Source organism: Giraffa tippelskirchi, chromosome 13, assembly GCF_054371585.1.
Source record: "Giraffa tippelskirchi isolate mGirTip1 chromosome 13, T2T-mGirTip1v1.2.pri, whole genome shotgun sequence".
In the NCBI taxonomy this organism is placed as follows: Eukaryota; Metazoa; Chordata; class Mammalia; order Artiodactyla; family Giraffidae; genus Giraffa; species Giraffa tippelskirchi.
The window spans coordinates 124,178,655-124,206,375 of NC_137287.1; the positions used below are offsets into that span (position 1 = coordinate 124,178,655).

A 27,721-nucleotide genomic window follows, 5' to 3' on the forward strand; every position below is an offset into this window, starting at 1 on the left:
GTGCTTTAATAGCACAGAACCATCCAGGTAAGTGAACAAACGGGCATGGCTGTGCGCCAATAAAACTTTATTACAAAATCAGGTCACCTCCAGATTTGACAACCCCTGTCCTCTTCCTTCATAGAGGAGACAAGATTTGAACTGAATCTGAGAAGGAGTGGGCATTAGTCAGCTAGGGCTGCCATAACAAAGTGCCATAGACTAGGGGAGGCCTCAATAACAGAAATTAATTTCTCACATTTTTGGAGACTAGAAGTCTGAGAGCAAGGTGTCAAAAAGTCTGAGAGAAGGGTTGATTCTTTCTGAGGCCTCTCTTCTTGACTGTTTATAGATGGTCATCTTTCTCCTGTGTCTTCACATGGCCTTCCGTGTATGTGTGTGTGTGTGTGTGTGTGTGTGTGTGTGTGTGTGTGTGTGTGTGTGTGTGTGTGTGTGTGTGTGTGTGTGTGTGTGTGTGTGTGTGTGTGTGTGTGTGTGTGTGTGTGTGTGTGTGTGTCTTAATCCCCTTTTTCATATGTCATTTTGGATTACAGCCCAACCTAATGACCTCCTTTAAAATATATATATTTATTTATTTATTTGGCTGTGCCAGGCCCTAGTGGCGGCACACAGGATTTTTAGTTGGGGGATGTGGGATCTATCTCCCTGCCAGGGGTTGAACCCAGGCCCCTGTATTGATAGCATGGAGTCCTAGCCAGCGGACCACCAGGAAGTCCCTAATGATCTCATTTTAACTTGAACCCCTCTTTAAAGAGGCACTCTCCAAATCCAGTCACATTCTGAGGTACTGAAGTTGAACTTCATTATATGAATATGGAGGGACACAACTCGGCCCCTAACAAATAGAGTATATTTCAACAGGCAAAGAGAGGAAGGAAAGGTATGGGGAATTATGAGTGGCTACATAAGCGGGCCAGATCTTATACTGGGTGGTTAGAGATCTTTCTCTGAAAAAGTGGTATTTCCATGGAAGCTGCTGAAGAAAATCATCAAGCAATCAGACAAATGAAAAAAGGCGTATTTATTGGCTCATGGAATCGAAAAGTGCAGGCATAAGTATAGTAGGCACTCAATCAATGTCACCCACAGAAGGTGGTACAAGCAGAAATGTGCCTTCATTTATTCAACAGACATTTATTCAATTTCCTTTTCATGCCAGCCTTCTCTTAGCTCTGAGGGTTCTCCAGTGCATAAGGTTTGGTGCCAGTTTGGTGGATGCCACCATAGGAGGGAACCTGCCACTACAGGAGAGAAGAGAGCAATGCTGAGAAATGGGGAAGAGAGAGCTGATGACAGTGATAAGGCACCTGGATCAAGCCACACCTGAAGCTGAAGGTCCTGAAGTTTTCAATTCCATGAGCTAAAATATAATTTCTTTTGATTTTGTTTGCTTGCTTTTTGCTGATTTACTTAAACAACTTCAACTCAAATATCCCCTCTTCAGAGAAATTGATGCTGACCGTTCACAAGGCTAGATCTTCTTTACTATATCCACTCATAACCCCCAGTGCTTTTCCTTCACAGCTCTTATTACAACTGCAACTACATTATGCAATTAATTTTTAAACAGCTGCCTCCCCTGGGAGCTCTATGTTGACACACAATGGGTGCTCAATAAATTTAGTTTTTAATATACTTTGTTTGTTAGAGCAGTTTCAAGGTTCACAGCAAAATTGAGCAGAATGTATAGAGACTTCTCATATACCCCCAACAATCAGCATCCCACACCAGATGGGACATTTATTAAACAATAGTTGAACCTATGCTGACTGACACATCATTGTCACTCCAAGTCTGCAGTCTGTATCAGGGTTCACTCTTGGTGTTGTACATTCTGTGGGTTTTGACACAGACAATGACAGGGACCTACTGCTGCAGTATCACCCAGGGTGGTTTCACTGCTCCACCTCCTCACCTCCCTCTTCTTCCCAGACCCTGGCAAATTCACTTTCTAAATAAACTAGAAAACTATATCCTTGTGCCCCCACTAATTTGCGATTCCGGTTTTTGCTACCATCTTCTCTTCAAGCCTCGGGGATGGATCCGACCAGGTGATCGGTGCCTGGCTGCCTAGTTCAGCAGGCAGGGACACGGGGTGCTCAGCAGACTCTCAGGAGGGTGGCCTGGAAGCTTCTAGGCTTAGGCTGTCTACAGCTTCCATTCTATTTTTCAACCCAGCAGCGCTCCTGCTTTTCATCCCAAGTGCCAAAATGCATCTGGAATGAGGCATAGTCCTCCCACTTCCAACAGACTCACTTAGTGTAATGTCACAGGTAAATGTATCAAAACCCAGTAGATGTTCCACTTACAGTAATTGCTCAGAAATGTTACCAACGAGTCTCAAAATATAGGTGTTGTCTGGAGGCATGTGATGAGAGGGTGAGGTATGCCCCATTTCCCTCTCTTCTTCCTGGACCCCTTCATGAAACAAAAGGCTCCCAACAGTTAACGATGGCCTGTTTTCTCAGTTTATTTCCAGCAAAAGGTACTCAGAGCCTCACAGTTCAGGTCTGACCTCACTAAGCAACTTACGCAGTATTTACCATTGCCAAAGTTAAAGTAAGGGGTCCGGGGTGCCGCCTCCCCGACCCAGCCTCGGAGATACACCGGCTCTTCGTAGCCTCATCTGTCTGCTGGGTCTTCTGACAAAGACAGAGTGGGAGAGGGGGCGGTGATGCAACTCAGAGGACTCCTCCTGTTGGAAAGTGACGAGTCTGTTTCAACCCCAACCAATTCAGGAATAAGAGGCCGCGTGGCTGCGTGGCCAGCATCCGCCTCCGGGAACATCCCAGAGCCCACACCAGCTCCGCCTGCCCCGCCCCGCACTGGGCCTTGCCTCACCTCCTGCTGCAGGCTACCTGCTCCGGCCATGGGGCAGAGACCTCGGCTGCAGGAGTGTGGGCTGCTCAGAGGGGTCTGCTGCCTTGTGTTTCACAGCCTCCCAGAGTAGGTCCTCCAGGGATGAGAGAGAAAGGTCAAGACGTGGGACTCCCCTTATATGTCTATTGTTGACCCCACAGATATTTATTGAGTGTATTCTGTCTGCTAAACAGACTGCTGGGAATAAAAGACTGCTGGGAAGAGGAAAAGATAGCAGTTTATGCCCTTGTGGAGCTAAAAATATATTCAAGAGACAAGTGTTGATCACAAAATGCAAACATATGTGTCGACTGTCCAACCACGATTAACAATGCAAAGAAATATGGTCTTTTGTGGGGGACCCATTCAAAGGTTTCCCTGGGGACTTGCAAATCCCAGTTGACTTCCTCTGCTCATTCAGATCTTACTTGACCATCATCTCCTCTGAAAACTCACCCCTGACCCCAAAAGTAGCTGACCCCTCAACCCACCTCTCCTAACTGCCAGCCCCACCCTGCCTCAGTGGCCTCGGCTCTCTTGCCACAACCTGGAATCACAGGATGCTCTCACGTGCCTCCCTTTGCTGAGAGAACACAAGCTCCACAAAGGGCAGGGGTTTTGTCTTCTTTCCGTTGAACTGGTAGCGCCTAGAACAGTGCTCAGCACATACGAGGCACTCAATAGATATTTGCTGAATGAATGGATCACCTGGGCTGATTTCTGAAGAACCACCAGGTGGCGCCCAGGAAAAATGAAGTGACGTCTCGGACAGTGCAACCAGCGTCACAGCCGCGCGGTGGCGGGTGAGACCACAGGAGGGAAATGGCCCGGGGAGAGTGAGGACCATGAGGTGGTGGCCTGCCTGGAGGAGGGGGCAGCGTGAGGGCTGCGGCTGCTTCAGATGAAACTGTGCCCATTAGGGGCTTCGATTTTCACCTGGAAAAGAGCAGGGAGCTAATGAAACAGTGCAGGCTGGCAGGAGGGGAGGCGTGGTGAAGACACAATCTGATTGGCCTCATGGAGAGGTCGGTCTGGCTGCAGGTCAGAGTGGACCCAAGGGCCCAGGGGCCCAGGAGGGCGGCTGCTCCGGAGCAGAGGGAGGAAGCAGCTTGGTCTGGAGTCACCGTGATGGACAAAAGTCGAGAGAGTCAGGGTGCTTCTAGGAGGTAAAATCCGCAGGGCAAGGTGAAGGACTGTTTAGGAAAACGAAGTGGGGGAGGTCCGGAGTATTTCTCAGATGCCCCTCAGGGAACAACCAGACCCACGGTGAGGGCCAAGCTCCTCACCTCCCAACAGCACAGCCAGAGCTGAGGCTTCCTGAAAACCGTGGCTTACGGTTTTGTTCGCTAATTCCAAACCCACAGCCTTACAAAGAGGTGCCTCTGGTCCTGTCCACCTGGCTCTCTGCACTGTCCTTGCCCTGGAGTCTCTGACTTATTTTCCACCATATTCACAGTTCGCTTGCTTCTCTTCTTGCTAATCCACAACAGCCAGACAAACGCAAGGAGGGGCCACCCTTCCCCCGTGCGGGGAAAGGAAGGCTGTCCACAGCTGAGCTACATCTCCAAGACCCATCAACAAATTGCAATCTCATTAACGTTTTACCTTCTACCAACAACCTAGCTGTGAATTTAATCCACCTTTGAAACCCACCAAGAGCCTATACAATATCAAATGCACAGGGCTCTTGTAGAATTTCAAAATACAGGGTGCCCATGTTTGGAAGTGAAATTGCCAGAAGATAAATCTTTGTTCGTTACCCAGCTTAGCATGAGGGGAGAAGGTCAACCAATAGAGTGTGTGTGGCTTCCCTTATGGCTCAGCAGGTAAACAATACACCTGCAGTGCAGGAGACAGGAGATGCAGGTTTGATCCTTGGGTTGGGAAGATCCCCTGGAGAAGGGAGTGGCAACCCACTCCAGTATTCTTGCCTGGAAAATCCCATGGACAGAAGAGCCTGGTGGGCTACAACACAAAAAGTTGCAAAGAGGTGGACACGACTGAGGGTAAGCACACACACACACGTGTGTGGGCATGTGCGTGCGTCACGATGGGAGGAGATAGAAAGCGCCAGTCCAGTGGGAATGCCCCTTCTAACACACACACACACACACTCCTGAATGTAACACGGAGCAGCCTGATCCTGTGGTGGGTTGCCATCACTGTTCGTCAGCGTGTGCTGACGACAGCCCACAGCACTGCACTTCTCCCTGATACATAGCAACAAAGCCCAGAGCTGTGTTCGGGATGACGCTATGGATTGCTCAAAACACAACTGTGACTGTTTCAGAGACAGACTGAGGGAAGGAAAAGCGGAGCAGGTAAGCCCACCCAGATGTCGTCTGAACACAACAGCAGTCACAGTCTTTATTCCAGTCCAGGCCACGGGGCACTGACGGGAAGCTTGTGCGCCTCGCAGGCCAGCTTCGCCCTTCCCTCCACACGGCGCACACACCAGCACACCCCCAGAAATGCCCTCCCTGCTCCTTGCAAACCTCTGCACAGCCTGTGGCCATCCTTTTCTGACCTTCATCCACCCTTTAATGCCCACTGCTCACTTCTATGGGTGAATCTTCAACCAAGAGGATAGTTACAGTGAGCTAGAAAAAAGAATGCAATGGAAGAAGAGTCCTCAAAAAGAGAAATCTGAAAGCAAAATCTGGAAGCCAATTTGTGAATAGTCTAAGACAGAGACAGCGACAGGGAACAGGGAAGCCAGTGAGCCCAGTGCTGAAGCTATTTAACAACATCTCTTTCTTTGGTTTAAAAAGAAAAACCAGAAGTCTCAAGCTGGAGTTCAATAAATCAAATATAACCCATAGATATGTTTGCTTTAATTTTTTTTAATATGGAGAAATCACATGAAAAACTCAGATCTCTAGCTTCTCTTTTAAAATCAGAAAATTTGGGACTGATGGTCCAGTGATAAAGAATCTGCCCGCCAATGCAGGGGACGTGGGTTCAATCCCTGATCTGGGAAGATCCACAGAGCCACTAAGCCCGTGTACCACGACTACTTATCCAACACGTCCTTGAGCCTGAGCTCCACAACAAGAGAGAAGGAACTGCAACTAGAAAAAGCCCACGCACAGCACTGAAGGCCCAGCACAGCCAAAAATAAACAATAAAATCAGAAGATTTAACCACTCTGTAGTCACATCCACCCCCTACCCCAGCAATACCTGTCTGATCTGGATAGAAGCTGCTCTCCTTAATCAGGAATCCCCTCTCTGGTCTGCCACAGTCCCCACCACCCCCTATTACTCAGCACTGAAGTCAAGCTGTCATTTAAACTTACACATGCACCCCTTCTTCTCTTGGAGTAAAAGCTACATTCTGTAACTTAGTGTCCATCACAAGAAGAAAACCAACACAGACCAAAAGGGACACAAATTTCAAGGCAAAAAAGGCAAATACCTTTTGTGTGCAAATGAAGACTATCTTCCATCTTTACTATGCAAACCCCTGCCTGACTCACTGTGCTCCTATCCGGCACTGTGGATATTTGAGGTTGTCAGCCTGGGTTGCCAGCATCCCTGGGACTTGGACCTTCTTGCCAAGCCCTGCTCCACGGCCATCATAAACTAGGTCCTCCCCCAAAGGCTGGGTCCAATGCCCTCAACCTTTTTCTAACTTGCTTCTGCTTCCAAAACATATCCTCCTCTTTGGATGTCTGATCATTCACAAGGCAGGTGATCACATAAACTCATCCTACATAAGGTGTGATGCTTGATGATGGCTCATACATTCTACCCCTCAGGGTACAATTTAATAGGTGTCTAGAAGGCAATGGCACCCCACTCCAGTACTCTTGCCTGGAGAATCCCATGGATGGAGGAGCCTGGTGGGCTGCAGTCCATGGGGTCGCTAGGAGTCGGACACGACTGAGCAACTCCACTTTCACTTTCACTTTCATGCATTGGAGAAGGAAATGGCAACCCACTCCAGTGTTCTTGCCTGGAGAATCCCAGGGACGGGGGAGCCTGGTGGGCTGCCGTCTATGGGGTCGCACAGAGTCGGACATGACTGAAGCGACTTAGCAGCAGCAGCAGCAGCAGTACTTTAAGCTAAGGGTTATAAATGGGTTCCTGAAGTTTGATGTTGGAGAAGACTCTTGAGAGCCCCTTGGACGCAAGGAGATCCAACCAGTCAATCCTAAAGGAGATCAGTCCTGGGTGTTCATTGGAAGGACTGATGTTTAAGCTGAAACTCCAAAACTTTGGCCACCTCATGCGAAGAGTTGACTCATTGGAAAAGACTCTGATGCTGGGAAAGATTGAAGGCGGGAGGAGAAGGGGATGACAGAGGATGAGATGGTTGGATGGCATCACTGACTCAATAGACATGAGTTTGAGCAAGCTCTGGGAGTTGGTGATGGACAGGGAGGCCTGGCCTGCTGCAGTCCATGGGGTCACAAAGAGTCAGACACGACTGAGTGACTGAACTGAAGTTTAAACTTCATAATAAGCTCCTCTTAGGTGCTGGTGTGGGAACTCAGCAATGGGGAATGAAGTGGAGGGAGACCAGATGACTCACATGACCAGCTCCGAGTCCCCTGAATCAGGAAATGAAGTTCTGGGTAAGATCCTCTTGCTGGGGCGCAGGGAGTGGTGGGGTGTGGAACCAGCCTTTAAAACGTAGATGCTTTGCTTCTTGGAAGCTGTGGGACCATCCCACACTCTACCACTCCCTGCAACCCACCACGTGGCAGTTGGGGTTTTTGTTGGACACAAAGGAACGCAGCTCTAGCTAAATGAGTCTATAAGAAACATCATGGCAGAAGGAAAGAAGGGCTCAGTCCCAGAGCCTGGAGCCCAGCCCAGCTTGAGAGCAGGCGTGGCACTCAGTCCCACAGCCCAGAGCCCAGCCCGGTGTGAGAGCGGGGCCCAGCGCTGGCTCAGGATGTGCAGCTGCTCCAGTAGGTGACTCGGGCGCCCCCACAGCCACTGCTGCCATGGCTGGAAGGAGCGGCTTCCCGTGGGGTCACCTGCTTCCTCGGCAGACTCCGGATTCTGCGTCCCAGGAGAACATGTGCATGCAGCGGAGGACTTCTCATCTGCAGCACTGCTGATACTTGAGGCTGGAAAACTCTCAGTGGAGAGGGGCTGTCCTGTACGTGGTAGGATGTTTGCCGCATCCCTGCATCTTCCCACTAGATGACAACCGAAAATGTCTCCAGGCATTGCCAAGCGTCCCCTGGGAGCAACACTACCCCTTAACTGAGAACCACTGAGTTAAACACCAAACATCAGACGTACCTGGATCGTCTCAGGTTGGGCCAGCGTCTGGGCCATCAGCGTTTATACCAGAAGGCAGGTGCCTATAACTGCCCTCAACACTTAATATAATGACCACCCCTCCCCAGTGAAATCAAGGGCCACCAAGGTAATGAACAGAAAGCTAGACTCCACAGATGACTAGTCCCAGCGCCTTAAGCTGCAAGCTGCCAAGGCTCTCAGTCATCGAGAAGCAGCCGGTAGGAGTGACAGGGACATTCCAGGAGGTCTTCACGTCAGCTCTCAGACCTCCCCACTGCCCAGGGAAGCTGCCATCAGGCAAGCGCTCCAGACCGCGCACAGAGAAAAGGCAGCTTCAGGGAGGGGGTTCCCAGTCTGCATCACTCCACTCCACCTGGACTCCTCTGGGCTGCTGACAACATTTGGAAATCCTTCTCATCAGGGTGGAGCGGGACCACAGGTTGGTTCTTCATCGACCTGGACCGCAGATTTGTTCCCCTTGCCCTGCACTTGGGACACGGTGTCTGTGTACCGTGTGCTTGTCATGGGTTCAGGAGTCTGTGAGCTTGTGCAGCATGTCCACCAGGGGCTTTGAAGTCTTCCTTCCCACCAGAACACAGCTAAAGAAGCTTCATCACAAGCTCTTCAAAACTCTCATACCTGATCCCACCCAAACAAATGGCTTTGCTGCTGCTGTTGCTGCTAAGTCGCTTCAGTCGTGTCTGACTCTGTGTGACCCCATAGACGACAGCCCATCAGGCTCCCCCGTCCCTGGGATTCTCCAGGAAAGAACACAAATGGCTTTAAGATCATCCAAACAATGAGGAAAGAAGGGAGGAAAGTAAATATAAATATAAAAATAAAATAAATAAATCTCTGAGTGATTTCCACATGTTATATCTGATTTTTAAGTTTGCTCTATATTTGTGATTCATTCTTAGCACACAATTACATCTTAAGTAGATAATCCTCTTTAGGACAGCTCTTATGTAAACAGCCAGTAATTTTGATACATTAGAATTAAAAGAAATTTCCTAAGGCCAAATTCTGCCATGTTTAAAGAAATATGCCTTGCTTATTCCAAGAATAATTTTGCTTCAGGGACCCAATTAAAGTTATCAAAACTGTAGTTTCTTCTGTATGCTAAAGATGCAATATATTTTGCACATACCTCTAAGGCAGAAAGTGAACAGTAACTAAAGAGCCTCTCGATGAGGGTGAAAGAGGGGAGTGGAAAACTGACTTAAAACTCAACATTCAAAAAATTAGGATCATGGCATCTCATCCCCTTACTTCATGGCAAATAGAAGGGAAAAAGTCGAAGCAGTGAGAAATTTTATTTTCTTGGGCTCCACAATCACTGCAGATGGTGACTGCAGCCATGAAAATAAAAGATGATTGCCCCTTGGAAGGAAAGCTATGACAAACCTAGACAGCATATTAAAAAGCAGAGATATCACTTTGCCAACAAAGGTCTATATAGTCAAAGATGTTTTGTCCAGTAGTCATGTATGAGTGTGAGTTGGACCATAAAAAAGGCTGAGCACTGAAGAATTGATGCTTTTGAACTGTAGTGTTGGAGAAGACTCTTGAGAGTCCCATGGACAGAGAGTTCCTTGGAAAGGAGATCAAACCAGTCAATCCTAAAGGAAATTAACCCTGGATATAATTAGAAAGACTGCTGAAGCTGAAGTTCCAATACTTTGGCCACCTGATGTGAAAAACTGACTCATTGGAAAAGACCCTGATGCTGGGAAAGATTGAAGGCAGGAGAAGAGACAGCAAGGGATGAGATGGTTGGATGGCATCATTGACCCAAAGGACATGAGGTTGGGCAAATTCCGGGAGATGGTGAAGGACAGGGAAGCCTGCTGTGCTGCAGTCCATGGGGTCGAAAAGAGTCAGATACAACTTAGCAACTGAACAACAATAACTACAAGTTATTATTTTCCAGTACATTTCATTTTACAAATTTTTTTTTAAAGAGTCATCAGCCACAGGCAGGGATTTAGATGATCCCAGCATTCTAAATTGCAAACAGAAAGCACAAACCTCTGTAACCATGAAGGTTTGTAGCAAAGGCATGAACAGGTTTGTTCATGGACAGTTGGGAAAAGCTTGCTCCAAATAGATTTGCTTGTGAGATGTTGCAGTTTTCAAAGCTCTGAAGTTGAAGGTGCACTAAGCATAGTTCATGTGAGGCATAAACAAGAAGTGGTTGTTTCCGTAGCTGCAAAATTATGGAGTGTCCTGTGTGGGCTGGCATCTCGCACGTCTGCAGATGTGGTGAGCCCTGTGAGGACCCTGACGCTCAGCGGTCCTTGAAAAGAAAGGCAAACAATGACGGGGGTGGCTGATGACAGTCTGTCATGTTCTCATTCGTCACAGCTGCAACCGTGTAAGGTCTGAGCCACCGGAGCAGCCAAATAAATAGCCAGAGAGACCAACAGGGGAGGTGGTGCCCGCGAAACCCACCAGGTAAATGAAGGCAGCCCCGGTAGCGAGCGCTTCACGTTATCTGTCAACCCGATAACCGGCTGACATTTCTGACATGTTTCAGTTAGCCAGGCATTTTACTTGCAAAGAAGGTTTGAACAGTTTGACCTTTATCATTTCATAGTCAAGAAGTTGCCTGTCACACTCTCATTTCTGTTATGTAGCTTCAAAAAGCGAAAGAGAAAAAAAGGGTAAAACCACATCCTTCCATTTCCCCCACTGAAACATCAACACAGTCTTTCCTGATACGGGGTACGACAGAGGGACCTGCAGAACTAAGAGCTGGTTTGGGGGCAGAGAAAAGGCTTCCTGGACCTACAATGACAGAAATTGAGATTTCCAGATTTTTTTTTCAAAAGTAACTTGGATTTGGACTTCCCTGGTGGTACAGTGGATGAGTCCACCTGCCAATGTAAGGGAGAAGGGTTCGATCCCTGGTCCAGGAAGATTCTACACGCCTTGGAACAACTAAGCCAGTGTGCCACAACTTCTGGACCCTCGTGCTGCAACTATTGAAGTCCATGCACCCGAGAGCCTATCTGCACAAGACAAGCCACAGAGTGAGAAACCCACGCACCACGATGAGAAGCCGCAACTAGAGAGAGTCCGCAGGCAGCAACAAGACCCAGCGCAGCCAAATAAATGCATTATCTAAAAAACTGCACTCAATTTGAGTTTATAAAATAAGTTGGGTTTGATCTTTCTCCATAGTCTCGTGCAGGGGACAGCGAACGTTCTCCGTAAGAGGCCGGGCAGTAACTATTTCAGGCTTTGCAGCCACGCAGTCTCTACTGCAACTACTCAACTCTGCGCTTGCAGCCTGCGAGAAGCCACGGCGTTTACAGTGAACGAGCAATGCTGAGTTCCAACAATACTTTGTTTAACAAAAACAGGCAGCAGGCCGGACGTGACCGGCTGGGGTTTGCTGACCCCAGCCCTGGTAGCTGGGCAGACTCCATATACCTTCAGAGCCTAGAGACACCATGGGCCATCTGTTGTTTGGATAAAACCGATGTAACAGCTGAAATTTTGCTTCAAACAGAAAAAAAATACAAAAACAGCAGAGCTTTATTCACTTATTACTTTTATCTCGGGTATTCCATCTTCCTCGTACAAATCCACGACAGATACTTTCTAGGACCTGTCATGGCAGAGTTGCCTAAAATAATTTCAAATAAGAGGACAGTCGTCCTTGATCCCCGGTGGTTCAGCGGTAAAGAATCTGCCTGCCAGTGCAAAGGACACGGGTTCGATCCCTGAGTTGGGAAGATCCCCTGGAGAAGGAAATGGTGACCCACTCCAGTATTCTTGCCTGAAGAATCCCATGGACGGAGGAGCCTGGGGGGCTACCACCTATGGGATTGCAAAAGACTCAGACACGACTTAGAGACTAAACAACAATCTCTTGTCTCTCCTGTCATGTGGGCAGGTCTGATGTGAGGCCAAGGGAATGGGGGGCTGCCTCTGATCGCCTCCATCTGCTTCCAGTCCCAGGAAACACCCCAGCTCTGCTTCTGACCAGGCTGGCTGAAAGCAGCATGAACTCTCCCCCAGAGACCACCTTAGTAGGATCATCCAAGCAGAATCAGGGGCTTCACTCCAAGGCTGATAATGCCTGATATGTGTGTATGTTCCAGGAGTTGGGATTTTTCTAAAGCATCACTTTTCTCTAAAACTAAATCCCACCCACCCCCACCACACACACACAACTTGTGATGCTTTCTAAGAGCCGGCTCTTTTTGTCTGTTACCAAAAGCCACCTTCCCTCCACCCATACTAATTTAAAATATAGTTGCTAGTTTCACATTTAATTCATGTGTTTTCCAAAGTTCTTGAGTAACAGGCATTAATTCTCCGCGTGATTTTTCCCAATGCTATGCTTTAAACCGTGTTATAGTAACATCCGATTAATACCAATTTGTAAAATTTGAACGTTAAAAAAAAAGCCCAATTATGAAACAGGCATTTGGGTAGCTCCCTTGATCTTTCCTTTGATCCCTCAACATTCTTTCTCTTGATCCCTCCTAGCGATTAATAAGAAAGCCACGCACTTGGATACCTGATTTCAGCGCTTTGGGCATCTTCCACCCCCTTTCTGAGACCCATAATGAGAAAGCCCAGAGGCTCCAGCTCTCAGGGTGAATGGGCTCTGGCCTGGCCTTGCTTAAGACCCAAGATTGTCACTCAGGCTGAGAGATCCCCTGGCCCCATCCTCACGGCGCTCCACGCAGCAGCGATGAATAGAAAGGGCTTTGCTTCGCCAGCCCGGTTAGCGAGGGTTTTTAAGAGGCTGAAGGCAGCTTTTCCAGCCCTGCCGGAGCAATTTAAATAACAAGGGTCAGGATTAGCCCTCCATAGAATCGAGGTGGAAAAAAAATCCGTGGAGGCGGTGAAATGAGAAAGGCAGCTGAGGATGCATTCTCTTTCAATAGACCAGTCCCCATCTTGCTCAGCACACACAGCCGTAATTATACTGCCTTCACCAACGTGTGTACACACTTCCTCCCTGCCACAAACACACATGCGCCTCTATAGATGAAAACAGATTTTTACATAGAAACCCTGGTATCTATTATTCATGTTCTTTAGCCTTTACATATTTATTCTGCATTTTAATTAAGGCCAAAATCTGAATACTTTAGATGGGTGGTTTCTTTTTTCTTCTCTGCATAGCTTATGGGCAAATCACCTGGCAGACACCCAGATGTTACACAAACACAACAGAGCCTGTGAGGAGTAACCTACTGTCTGGACACACTGGAGAGCTCTCTCCTTTCCAAGGTATCCATCTCCAGACAGGCAGGACTCATCTCCCTGCCACGGTCATGACGAAGTGAGAGGCTGAAACAGCAAAGTGTGGGGATTACCAGCGCCACACAGGAATGCAGCAATGGGTCATAGCTGCTGACCGCTGAGTGGAGTGGGCGGGAGGGAGAGGGAAGAGGGCTTGGGAAGGCCCTGAAGTGGGACAGAAACTCCTCATCAGCTTAGAACTGAAGTTCCCCAGTTGCTGGAATGATCCAGCAGACACAAAGGCTAGATCTAAAGTTAGAAAGGCCAGAAGCTCACATCTGACATTTGGTCGAAGGGCCGGACTTTTTGATGAAATGTTGATCCTTTGAAACCTTAGGAGGTTTTCCCATGAATAATATATCAAGGATGGTGATCTTTAAAATGTGAAATTCTACCCAAGCCTTGCCAAAGTAGACATACCCAGGCATTCTTTTTTCATATCTAAAGCAGGCCGAATCTGGACTGATGCCTGTCTTGTCAATAAAGTTTTATTGAAACACAGCTATGCTCCCTTGTTTACACATTCTCCGTGGGAGACATCAGAGTGGAACATTTGGAACACAGATCATCTGACCTAAAAAAAAAGCCTAAAATATTTACTCTCTGACCCTTCATGGAAAACATTTACCAACCTCTGCTCCCAAGAGGTGCTCCTTCCTTTTCTGCCTTCTGTTTTCTCCCTTCAGAAAAATAAGGGAAAAATGGATCTGAGACATTTGGAATTACCAAATTCTCACCATTGTACTATTTCTTCTAATCTTTACAGAAGCAATGAAAAAAAAAAAAGAAAACTGCAGAAAAATCCTCCTCAAGCATCTCAGCAGCAGGTAAAACAGTCCATATTAATTTTTCAGGCTTCCTAATAATATCCTGCTTCTAGAGGAAAGAACAGTGATTGGGGGGAAAAAAAAAGTCAGCACTACACAGACAGGGTTACGAGTGCCTAAAGACCCGGCACTGGGCTACAGTTTTATCTCATTTTCCATATTCATACCATCACAGAGTAGATTCTGCTAGAATACCAATTTTACACTGTTGGTAAGGGGCAGTGGAGTTTTAGAAAATCAGATAGATCTTGTTCCAAATCCTGTCTTAACTACTGTACCTCCGAGGATGGGCGTCCAGCCCTGCCTTTGCTGCTGCTGGTAACAGCTGGCACATTTACCCTGCAGGCGCTGTTCTCTTCACCCTGAAAACAGACCCTTAATGAGAAAGGTCATACGCAGGAACTGGGTCTGCACACCCATTCCGCAGACCAGAAAGCCAAAGATTAGGAAGGTAAATGGCTTGCCTGAGGCTTCTGTGCTCTCGAGGTGGTGCTGGGGAGCTGGCATCAGATGGCTCCTGCTTTGTCCTCCCAGGCTCAGCTTTCCATCTGCCATACAAGGTCTGCGACTGCCCAGAACTGAGGAGCTGAATAAAGGGTAACTTTGGAGATGCAGCAAAAACTGACGTGCTAAACAAATAATGTCTGTGGGCCATGGAACACAGAGCTACCTGGGGGCCCCTGTGGACGTCGAGATCCCCCCTCTGGGCCCCATTATAAGGAACATGCAGTTCAGCACAGATGGAGGTACTGTGCAATGCTCGACAATGACGTACGCTGCTTTCCATCACCTTGTAAGAACTTTCTCAAGTCTTTGGGGTTTCCTGATCTCCAGTTACAATGCACACTAAATAAATAAGTAGATGGACAGATAATAGACAGACAAGTATTGAGAAAGTAAAAGAGGATACAGATGACACTGCTATATTAATGCTGTCAATTGATGCTTAGAAAGGACATTATTTTGGGCCACCTAGAATCCATTCTTCCTGTCTTTGGGGAGAGTAGCCCAGTCCCCTTTGTAGGAGCCCCCTGTTCCTCCTGATTAGTCTGATCGAACTGAATCTGGAATGTATTCTGCCATCTCCTGGCCAAACCCCAGGCCAGCTTTCTGAGAGCTGGCTGGGAAAACTCCGAAAGGGGGTCTTCCCAAGCAGAACTCCTTGAAGACGCATGGACCCTGGTAGCAAGACTGCAGTGGCTGATTTCTAGTACCTGCCAAGCCTGGCTCCAGCCTCCCCCTTTGTCTTACATTAGAAAGCTTAAGCAAACGTATGTTTGCAACCAACCAACACTAACTTTCCCAATTCCAGGAGCACTGTTCTTGAAAAACAAATTGCCTTCAATTAGTGTTATTTCAGTCTTCCTTGGGGTCGCCTTTCTAAGAATATCTGTTAACCAATTTTGTTTCTACTTTCCCTTAAAAAAAAAATCTAGACAGACATTTTCAGATGCTGGGGAGGGTAGAAAACTGCCAATTACAGACAAACCTACAAAAAGAAATTTTTAAACTAAACTTTACTAATACTTGTTCCAAAGAGTAGTACCCGCACATATTTTATTTCCTCATTCTGATCCTGTCATCAGGTCTGTGCATCCTCCTCCCAGCACTGACTCTCTAGAACTTTGATAAGCAGAGATTCTCTGAACTCACCTGGGTCTTGACCTCAATCTATTGACCAAATAGGTGCAAATTTTCTGCAAAGCATTATTGTCTACTCCATGTTCTACTATCCTATCCCAAGTTACTTCATTAAATGCTTTTATAAACATGATCCACAATGTCTACAGAATTGCTTTAATCTCTTGCTTTCATAAATATTACAAGAAAGGAAACAGTTACTTGGCACACTTTGCTCACAGGGAACCCACGGGAACCCTTCAAACAACTGTTTTCTTCTCGATGTGCTTATAAATGCTCTGTATAAATGTCTGTCCCACAATTTAGAGCCTGCAATGGTTTTGCATAGCGTTTGGGGTAATATCCACACTCTGACCACAGCAAGCAAATCCCCTCTCCCCTTGCATGAAACCACCACCCCTAAAGCTCCGACTGCATCACAGACCCTGCCCCCCACCCCCTCCTCCTCTCCTCTCTCTTCCTGGTCCCAGGCTGTCTGCCCCTCACCTTCCCCAAACTCAAGCCTCCTCTCCCCTCAGGACCCTGCCCTGCCCTTCCTCTGCCTGGAACTCTCCTCTCATCTCCAGGACTGGTTCTTGCTCCCCGGTCAGGTCTCAGACAAAATGACACTTTAAAAGGCTTTTCCAGACCACTTGACCTGCATTATCCCCTGCTTCCTCCACTGCCCGGTTCTGCGCTGCTTCCCAGAATTCTGTGCAAAACATATTCCTTGTGCTTTGTCTCCTTATCTGTTGCCTCAACTACAGTATAAGATCCATGAAGGTGAGAATTTGCTATTTCTAGTAGTTTTGTCTGGAACAGCATGCTGGTAGAAGAAAGGGAGGTGAGAAAGGAGGGAGGCAAGAAGGAAGGGGGAAGGTGGAGGGGCTGAGAATGAAGCGTCTGCATCCCTTTGGCTGCTTATTAATTTTTGAAATCTACGCTTTCAAAAATTAGGACACTATTTGCCTCTCCCTAAACCTTATGATCAGGATAATAATAATGATTCATCAGAGGCAGACGTTAGATTTGTGGTAACCCATACAATTTTGGAGAGCCTCTTTAAGAAAAAGGATGCAAAGGATGAACGTAACAGCATGGCATGGGAGTGCGTATGTATTAAAATGAGAAAAGAGATCATACATGTCTTGGAAATCCACATCCCTTTTTAGATCTCTCTAGGGAATTTGCCAAAACTACTCAGATAGAAATGCTTCCTCCAGTGGCCTGGCCTCAGCTACACACCTAGGACCCTGGGACCGGCAGCACCCACGGAGCTCACAGGGGGCGGATGCGGTCCTGAGGCTGGCACCCCGCTGGGATGCGGTCCTGAGGCTGGCACCCCGCTGGCTTTCCAGCCCGTCCGCCTCATGTCTGTAAGGGACCACACCCAGCTAAGTCTCCACTTACGCTGTCCATTTTACCCTCATGGCCACCTGATACTAAAGCCCCACTGATAACAAACCCCCATTTTGCAGACAGGGAAAGCGCTGTGGGAGTGTGCAGTGTTTCTCGAGCCCATCTGAGAGCACGTTCTGCACCCAATGAGGTGCATCCCCTTCGGAGGAAAGCACGAGCTCATTCCAAGAAGTTCAAGAGCATCACCGGCTCCCCACCTATCTTCCAATTTGACGCCATCTCAACATTAGTCTTTATTAGTCATTTCCTGTCCAAACTGCGGCTCATTTTTCTCTCGTTCCCTGACCACACTTCTCACATCTTTATGTCGGCTTTCATGATTGCTCTTTGTGGTGGTTCTTAATTCAGCGTGCTCCTGAGTTTCATCAGTATGCTCTTTGCTCCCTCTTGCAAATCACAAATGCAGAAACATTTGAGGATGCTAAAGTGGGTCTCCACCACGAGAGTGAACCCTGAGCTGGGAGGAAAGGCAGGTCTCTCATCCATCACCTGGACTAGAGGCAAGAACAGGGGTCACCCCCTCTCCGCGCCGGTGAGGCCGTGTCTGCTGGGTTCCGTCCCCAGGATACAAATGGGCACAACCTCTCCATATGCACGAGGCAATGCCTGTCAAAATCACAAATGCATTTACACTTTGACTGAGCCACTGGACTTCTAGGAATGTTCTTATTTACATACAGGTAATATTTACACATACAAAGAAACTGATGCCAAAGGTTATTCATTGCTGTGTTATTTCTGTAACAGGAAGTTATAAAGAGCCTATATGTCCCTCATTAGGAGTCTGGTTAAATAAATGATGATACCAGCCATACAATGAAGTGTTATAAAGCTTAAAAAAAGGGACTTTCTTGTTGGTCCAGTGGTTAAGACCCTTCGCTTCTGCTGCAGGGGGCACGGGTTTCATCATCAGACAGGGAACATAAGATACCACATGCCAGGTAGTGTAGCCTCCAAAATTTTTTTTTTAAAGAAAGGAGCATTCTATATTCAAATATGAAAGGAATTATAAGACATATATCATGAAAATAGAAGAAGTAAGTGTGGAACCCTATGTATAGTTGGATGACTTTTTATTTTAAATGTATTTTTTATTTAGATGAATAAAAACATCACATGAAGAATAAACAAGAATCTGCTAACAGGATTTGCAAATTTGTTTTTGAGGGGCATGGGAATTAGGACAGGAGAAATATTTTCCACTGCTTATCTTTTTTCATTTTTTAATCTACATGACTGGATTACCTTGTCAAATATTAAAATTAAAAATTAAATGGAATTGAGAGAGTAGTATATACATGACCATTTGTAAAATAGGTAGGCAGTGGGAATTTGCTCTATGACACAAGGAGCTCAATCCAGCGCTCTGTGCCAACCTCGAGGCGTAGGATGGGGCGGGAGACAGAAGGGAGGTTCAAGAGGGTGGATCACATGTGTTCCTGTGGCTGATTCGTGTGGCAGAAACCAACACAATATTGTAGAGCAATTATCCTCCAATTAAAAACAAATTAATCTGGACTTCCCTGGTGGCTCAGTGGTAAAAAATCTGCCTGCAAAGGCAGGGGACATGGGTTCGATCTCTGGTCTGGGAAGATCCCACATGCAACTAAGTGTGTGCACCACAGCAACTGTCCATGCTCTAGAGCCCAAGAGCCGCGACAACTGAAGCCAGAGGGCCCTACAGCCCGTGCTCCGCGACGGGAGAAGCCGCTGCAGTGAGAAGCCCAGGCACGGCAACCAACAGCAGCCCCTGTTTGCTGCAGCTGGAGAAAGCCCGGAGACACTGATGGAGACCCAGCGCGAGCAAAAATAGGGAAATATTTTTACAATAAAAATAAATAATTAATTAATTTGTAAAAATTAAATGGGTCACCATACCCCCATTAGAATGACCACTATGAATAAAAAAGAAAATAGCATAGAGTTGACCAGGGTATAAAGAAATTGGAACCCTTTTGCACTGTTGGTGGGAATATAAATGAAAAACAGTATGACATTTCCTCAAAAAAATAAAAATAGAATTACTATATAATACAGCAATATCAATATATCCAAAATGGCTCAGTGATAAGAATCCTCCTGCTAATGCAGGATATGTGGGCTTAATCCCTGGGTCAGGAAGACAGAAGGAAATGCAACCCACTCCAGGATTCGTGCCTGGAAAATCCCACAGACAGAGGAGCCTAGTGGGCTATAGCCCACAGGGCTGCCAAGAGTCAGACACGATTTAACACCTAAACAACAACAGACAAAGAACTGAAAGCAGGGTCTCAAAGAGATATTCACACACTCATGTTCAGAGCAGCGTTATTAACAACAGTTGAAATGTGGAAGCAACCTAGAGATCCACTGACAGACGAGAGCATAAGCAAAACGTGTTATACACATACATACAATGGAGTATTGCTCAGGAATACTTTTTTTTTTTTAATAAATTTATTTACTTTAGTTGGGGGCTAATTACTTTACAATATTGTAGTAGTTCTTAAAAGAGGAGAGTCTTAAATGGTAAGGAGTGTCTCACATGTGCTACAACATGGCTGCATCTTCAGGACTCCATGCTAAGTGAAACAACCCAGCCACAAAAAGACAAATACTGCATGATTTCACTTACACGAACAGTTGAAATCATAGAAACAGAAAGTAGAGTGGTGGCTGCCAGGGCTAGAGGGAGGGGAAAATGAGAAGCTATAATTTAATGGTTATAGTTTTAGTATTATAAGATGAAAAGAGTTACAGAGATGGATGGTGGCGATGACTGCATAACACTGTGAATGTATTCAATACCACTGAACCATAGACTTGAAGATGGGTAAGGCGTTTATGTCATATGTATATTACCACACACACAAAAGTTCTTATGACACCAAAAGCAAAGGCAACAAAAGCAAATATCAAGTGGGACTACATCACACTGAAAGCTTCTGCACAAAAGAAAACCATCAACAGAATGAAAAGGCAACCGACTAAATGAGAGAAAGTATCTGCAAATCATATATCTGATAATGGGTTAATGTCCAAAGTACATATAAAGAATTCATGAGACGCAATAGAAAAAAAAATCCAGTCACAAAATGGACAAAGAGCCTGGATGGACGTTTTTCCAAAGAAGACATAAAAACAGTAACAAGGACATGAAAAGGTGCTCGACAGCACTAATTATCAGGAAAATGCAAATCAAAATCAAAATGGTACAGATGAACCTAGTTTCAGAGCAGGAACAGAAACACAGACATAAAGAACAGACATGTGGACACCGGGTAACAAGAGAGGGTGAAGTGAATTGGGAGATTGGGCGATTGGGTTTGACATGAGTACTTTACCAGTGTAAAACAGCTACTGAAAACCTGTGGAACAGCATACGGAGTGCAGCTCAGTGCTCTACGATGACCTAGGGGGGTGAGACGGGCGTGGGGGTGGGGGAGCGAGGTACACGAGGGAAGAGATAGATGCATACATATAGCTGATTCACTTCATTGTGCAGCAGAACTATCACAGCATCATAAACCAATGACACTCTGATAAAAATGATACCACAGGGAGGTATTATCTCACACCTGTTAGAATGGCTATTACCAAAAAAGGCTATTACCTTTTTACAAGAGGTAAAAAGTTTTGAAGAGGACATGGAGAAAAGGGAACACTTGGGCACGGTTGGTGGGAATGGAAATGGATGTGATCACCATGGAAAACAATATTGAGAGTCCTCAAAACATTAAAATAGAACTATCAAACGATCCAGCAATTCCAATTCTGGGTATGTATCCAAAAATACTCCACCTATTTAAAAGGATATATGCATCCCTATGTTCACTGCAGCATTTTTAAAATAGCCAGACATGGAAACAACCTAAGTGTCTATTGATAAATGAATGGGAAAACAAAGTGTGGTACATATATACCACATACTATTCAGCCATAAAAGAGAAAAAAATGTGCCATTTGCCACAACATGGATGAAGCTTGAAGGCATTATGTTAAGTGAAATACGTCATACAGAGAAATACAAATATTGTACAAACACTGCGGAACCTGAAGGGAAACAAACTCCTAGACACAGAGAGCAGACTGCTGGGGACGGGGGTGGGTGACGGGGAGGAGGAGGAGGCACAAAGCATGAAGGAAGCAAAAGGCACAAACTTCTGGTTATCAAAGAACTACCTCACGAGGATGTAACACACAGCATGGGGATTATGGTCAATAATACTCTACTGCATATCTGAAAGTTGTTAAGAGAATAAATCTTCAAAGTTTTCATCACAAGAAAAAAAAAATTCTGTAACTGTGTATGGTGATGGATGCTAACTAGACTCTCGGTAATCATTTCACAATGTATACAAATATCAAATCGCTACATTGTACATCTGACACTAATATAATCTTATATGTTAATTATATCTCAATTAAAAAAAAAGAGCTGATCTGAAATCTGTAACTTAAAATGAAAAAAAGACACTAAAACATCTAGAAAAGAGAAGTTTGGCTTAAATATTGCTCTGAAATATAGAAATGATTGAACTTTATAATATTCCTAAAAGGGTATAGCTTAGGGGCTTCCCGGGTGGCTCACTGGTAAAGAATCTGCCTACCAATGCAGGAGACACAGGTTCGATCCCTGGTGCAGGAAGATCCCTCATGCCCTGGGACAACTAAGCCCATGTACCTTAACTATGCTCTAGAACCGAGGAGCCACAACTATTGAGGCCCATCCGCTCTAGAGCCCGCTTTGCAACAAGAGAAGCAGCTGCAACGGGAAGACCACGCACCGAAACGAGAGAGTAGCCCCCACTCGCCACAGCTAGAGAAAAGCCTGCACAACAACAGAAGACCCAGCGCAGCCAAATAAGGAAATAAAGTTATTCTTAGACAAGACTTGAGCTTAATACTTTTCAAATGTATGTTATAGCATAAATAAATGTTATCAAAGTGTTTTCAGAGGTAAAACAAACTTGTTTTAAGGACTAGATAGTACTCAGAATTACCCTACAGAATCCCATTAATATATAAAAAGAATTTTTAAAGATAATGTCCTTAAGAAGAATCTGTATCTGACGAAACACTTTGCATTGACTAGATGTTCAATAAATACTTCCTGAAAGAGAGACTGAAAAAACATTGAAAAAAAAATGGGGAGACTAGAGACTGAATCATTCAACATCCCAGGGCCCAAAGAACAATATCACTGGTCATTAGTCATCATTTGAGAATGGATATGGTATCAGAAAATCTTAAAATTACTTTCATTGAGCCAAAATTTATCAAAGTTCAAAAGGGAGACCCTCGCAGTTACCCTTTGGTGAGTTCAGCATCCTTAGCAAGAAATCTGTTGGGAGAGGTGGAGACAATGTTATTATCCACCCGCCTCTCCATTCCCCCAGCACCAGGCTCCTGTGACCCTGAGGAGCCGCCATCACCGGAAAACACGGCTCAGTCCCGGGTCCTCCTCCCGCTCACAGGTCGGTCATGTGACTCAGGTTGGCCAATACAAGCCCTCTGATTCTGAGCACGGTGATTGGCCCAAGGTGGAACACGTGATACATACAGTGACTAGAACTCTATGTTCCCAGTGCAGGGGGCCCAGGTTTGATCCCTGATGAGAGAACTGGATCTCACATGCTGCTCCTAAGAGTTTGCCACAGCTAAGACCCGATGCAGCCAAATAAATTAATATTTTTTTTTAAAAGAAAGAAGTTTAAAGAAGAGTACTGACTAATATGCACTCAATATCAGCAACACTGCACTGTTTGTCCGGTGATAAGGGTGGTCCATGCTGATCCCCTTACCAGCTTCTCCTGAGTCCTTCTTATAACTGACGACTAACCGTGTCGATAGTTGCTACAATCTTGCTCTCATTAGTTTCACAGTCTTACCTACTGAGTTAATGCCACGAATCAATCAATACTTCAAAGGCATTGTTCTGAGGATAATAAGTGCTGTCAAAAAGAACAAATCTCCTTTGACGGTGATGTCCTAGGAATGAAGATAAGGCACACGAGTGGGCAACAAAGTCTCCGCCACCTTGGGCTATGATGTCATTTACTCCCACCTGATTCAGCCTAAGCCCTACTCACAGCAAGAGTTGAGTCACGGGAAACAATTTAGGAGACTCAAAGCGACACACTGCTCAGAATTCCTTCAACTAAGAAAGCTAGCAAAGCTGGGCAGGAGGGGCTGGCACCAGATGGAACCCAAATTCATCACCCTTCTCTGCTGTGTGCTAGCTGCATGTCTCTGGGAAGACACCCAAGCTCTCTGCACCCTCATTCTAATTGTAAGACAAGGATGGTTATTGTTCCTACATCATAGGATTGTTGTAAGGATCCAGTGTAATAACAGGGGAGGAACTTGCCACCAGTTCAGACACACAGAAAGCATTCAAAACATGCTAGCATTCATTTTTTAATTTTTTTTAATTTTTATTTTTTTTGACCATGCCATTCAGCTTGTGTGATCCCAGTTCCCCAACCAGAGATTGAACCTAGACACCCAGCAGCTTAAGTGCAGAGTCCTAGCCACTGGAACGTCAAAGAAATCCCAATGTTAGCATTCCATATCATTTATCCATTCAATAACACTGGATGATCTCTTGGCAGCAAAGTCCAGTGACAGATGAAATGGAGAATATCAAGTTTCTCAAACATGGATCCTGACTTCAAATAACTTACAGTCTATTAAAAAAAGAGCTAGGACTAGTACTTATGTAACTATTAATAAAATAATAATAATACATTTCCTGTGCCAGGCCCTGGAGACTCAGTGATCAATAAGACAATGATCTTTGCCTTCCTGGAGGGTATGTTTTATTGGAAGAAGCTGGCAATAAATAATTTCAGCATTTAATTTAAAGTTCCACTAAGGACCTCAAAGGAGGAGTCCCCAGCACTGGGAGAGCAGTAACAGAGTTTAAGGTGGGGTGTCTTGGTGTGAAAGTGACGGATCTTCCCCCACCCTGGGGAGACCAGGAAGACAGCAGAAGACAGAAGCCGGCGACGGAAGGTGGAGGAGGGGCCAAGCAAAGGGGCACCTCCTGCAAGGTCACAAAGTGGGCAGCTTCAGCCCAACCCCACAGGGGCCTCAGGAGTGTAGGTTATGGCTCCAGTCATCTCAACCTGTGGCCAACGAGCCAGGGTATCACACTGCAGGACATCCACGCTCAGCCAAGGGCTGCCCTAGGGACACAAGCATAGGTGTTCCCGGGGCTCCCTGACTATGGGCAAGGCAGCTTCAGTGCTGACAGGAAGCCTCCGTGCAGCCAGAGGGCCCGTGGGGATGTGCGTGGCGCTCCACAGCACCCATTAAGGTCCAAGGGACCTTAACTCCATTAGGGGACCAGCAGGAAGGCTTCCCTGGAAAAGAGCCATTGCCACTGAGCAGGAGCGGCTTGGTAGAGAGCGGGTGTGGCCCACTCTGAGATTAGTTACGGGATGGTTCAGATATAACGTGTCTGTGGATGGCGGTGAGTCTGGGACCTTGTCGGATGCCATTCCCCACGTGGGCTCGGTCTGCAGCCCTGGTCCTTTCTGCCAAAGTAGGGTTAATGGCTGCCACTGGTGACACACACCCTCACCAGCCATCAAGGGCTGTTACCAGGACGCGCTGGCCAACCTCAGAGCTAAACGACTCGACCTTTTAGTGGCCAATCCCTTATCACAAATTCTCCTAAACAAGGAGTCCTTGTTGCTCCCAGCACCCCTTCTCCCGCAGCCCCTCGCTGCTGATCGTGTTTTCCCCTCGCAGAAGTTCTGAGAGACCTTGACTTTCCTCGCCAAGCATGTTCCTAGCGCCTACTGAAAAAATGAGACCCAAGAAACAGGTTTTAAGAGAAATCAGATCTGAATCTATCTAGGGCTGGGGGCGGGGTTACTACTGGCATTAGTGGGTGAGGCCAGGGGTGCTGCTAAATCCCCCACAACGCCAGGACAGCTCCACCACAATCTGGCCCAAAACAGCAGCTGTGCTGAGGTTGGGAAACCCTGATGGAGAACAATGGCAGAATGTGTGACAAAGGTTGGATCTGCAATCTACAGTGTCCTCCTTTTTTGCCAAGATAAGTAATGTGATGTGTGTAAGGCATGATTTTTTTTCAGTGTCAAGAAACAGAAGCTATATAGTCAAACTATCTTAAGCATAAAAGGTTTGTTACTCAATAATAGATGACTCCAGACACACCTACTCTGGGGATTCTAATGATGTCATCACAAATCAATCTCTCTCCTCCTTCTCCTCCTCCCTTCCTCCCTCTCTCTGTTCTCTTTTTCCTCCCTTTTAGCCTTATTTCAAATAGCCTCTCTATGTGAGAGCTCTAAGGAGAATAGACTACTTGTTTAGTCGCTAAGTCATGTCTGACTCTTTTGCGACCCCATGGACTATAGCCCACCAGGCTTCTCTCTCCATGAGATTTTCCAGGCAAGAATACTGGAGTGGGTTGACATTTTCTTCTCCAAGGGACCTTCTCAACCCAGGGATTGAACCTGCGCTTTCTGCATGAGCCACTAGGGAAGCCACTGGTGAAGCCTCTCTCTATGTGAGGCCTCTAAGGAGCATAGACTTAAACCTGGCAAAACTGATAGCCCCCATGGACACTGATAACCCCTCCTCTCTAAGCTGCATGACGCTGGAGCAACTTTGAGAAGATACCCCACATTCAAGGGCAGAGAAGCCCCAGCAAGATGGTAGGAGGGGTGAAGTTGTGTTTAGAATCAAACTCCATACCTGCCAGAGACACTCAGAAGGCTCAAACACACCTTGTGCGCACCAGGACCCAGAGATCTGACAGAGACTGAGCCAGAACTGTGTTTGGGTGTCTCCTGAGAAGGTACAGGTCAGCAGTGGACTGCTGTGGGGGTAGGGGCTCTGGGTGCAGTAGACCTGGGTATGGCATAAGCCCTCTTGGAGGAGGTCGCCATTAATCCCAACATAGAGCCACCAAAACTTACACAGGATGGGGAAACAGACTCTTGGAGGGCACAACAGAACCTTGTGCACCAGGACCCAGGGGAAAGGAGCAACGACCCCACAAGAGGCTGACCCAGACTTGCCCGTGAGTGTCCAGGAGTCTCTGACAGAGGCGTAGTCGGCGGTGGCCTGCTGCAGGGTCAGGGGCACTGAGTGTAGCAGTGCGTGCATGGGATCTTTTGAAGGAGGTCGCCATTATCTTCATTACCTCCAACCATAGTTTGAAGTGAAGTGGAAGTTGCTCAGTCGTGTCTGACTCTTTGCAACCCCATGGACTGTCCATGGAATTTCTAGGCCAAAATACTAGAGTGAGTAGCCTTTCCCTTCTCCAGGGGATCTTCCCAACCCAGGGATGGAACCCAGGTCTATCACACTGCAGGCATATTCTTTACCAGCTGAGCCACAAGGGAAGCCCCCCTAGGTAAATAACAGGGAGGGACCAAAGCCCCACCCATAAACAGAAAATTGAATTGAATATTTACTGAGCATGGCCCCACCATGAGATGGTTGGATGGCATCACTGACTCAAAGGACAAGAGTTTGAGAAAACTCTGGGAGTTGGTGATGGACAGGGAGGCCTGGCGTGCTGCAGTCCATGAGGTTGCAAAGAGTCGGACACGATTGACCGACTGAACTGAACTAAATTGAACATGGCCCCACCCATCAGAACAAGAAGCAGTTTCCCCCTCAGTCAGTCTCTCCCATAGGAAGCTTCCATAGCCTCTTATCCTTCTCCATTAGAGGGCAGACAGAATGAAAACTACAATCACAGAAAACTAACCAATCTGATCATATGGACCACAGCTTTGTCTAATTCAATGAAACTATGAGCCATGCCATGTAGGGCCACCCAAGACGGACAGGTCACGGTGGAGCGTTCTGACAAAACATGGCCCACTGGAGAAGGAAATGGCAAACCACTTCAGTATTCTTGCCTTGAGAACCCCTTGGACAGTATGAAAAGGCAAAAAGACAGGACACTGAAAGATGAACTCCCCAGGTTGGTAGGTGCCCAATATGCTACTGGAGATCAGTGGAGAAATAACTCCAGAAAGAATGAAGGGACAGAGCCAAAGCAAAAACAATACCCAGTTGTGGATGTGACTGGTGATGGAAGTAAAGTCTGTTGCTGTAAAGAGCAATATTGCATAGGAATCTGGAATGTTAGGTCCATGAATCAAGGCAAATTGGAAGTGGTCAAACAGGAGATGGCAAGAGTGAACGTTGAGATTTTAGGAATCAGCAAACTAAAATGGGCTAGAATGGGTGAATTTAACTCAGATGACCATTATATCTACTACTGTGGGCAAGAATCCCTTAGAAGAAATGGAGTAGCCATCATAGTCAACAAAGGAGTCCAAAATGCAGTACTTGGGTACAATCTGAAAAATGACAGAATGATCTCTGTTCATTTCCAAGGCAAACCATTCAATATCACAGTAATCCAAGTCTATGCCCTGACCAGTAATGCTGAAGAAGCAGAAGTTGAATGGTTCTGTGAAGACCTACAAGATC

General features: G+C 46.4%; 1 long non-coding RNA gene across 1 annotated transcript; it reads right to left on the reverse strand.

The window, feature by feature from the left end:
- Positions 1 to 10,042: 10,042 nt before the first annotated feature.
- Positions 10,043 to 22,686, reverse strand: LOC145530902 (uncharacterized). The gene is made up of 5 exons (XR_014072088.1): positions 22,542 to 22,686; positions 14,677 to 14,798; positions 14,491 to 14,574; positions 14,018 to 14,065; positions 10,043 to 10,416 (listed from the first exon to the last, which is right to left on the reverse strand). It is a non-coding gene; the product is annotated as an uncharacterized LOC145530902 (long non-coding RNA).
- Between the last annotated feature and the right edge of the window lie 5,035 nt (positions 22,687 to 27,721).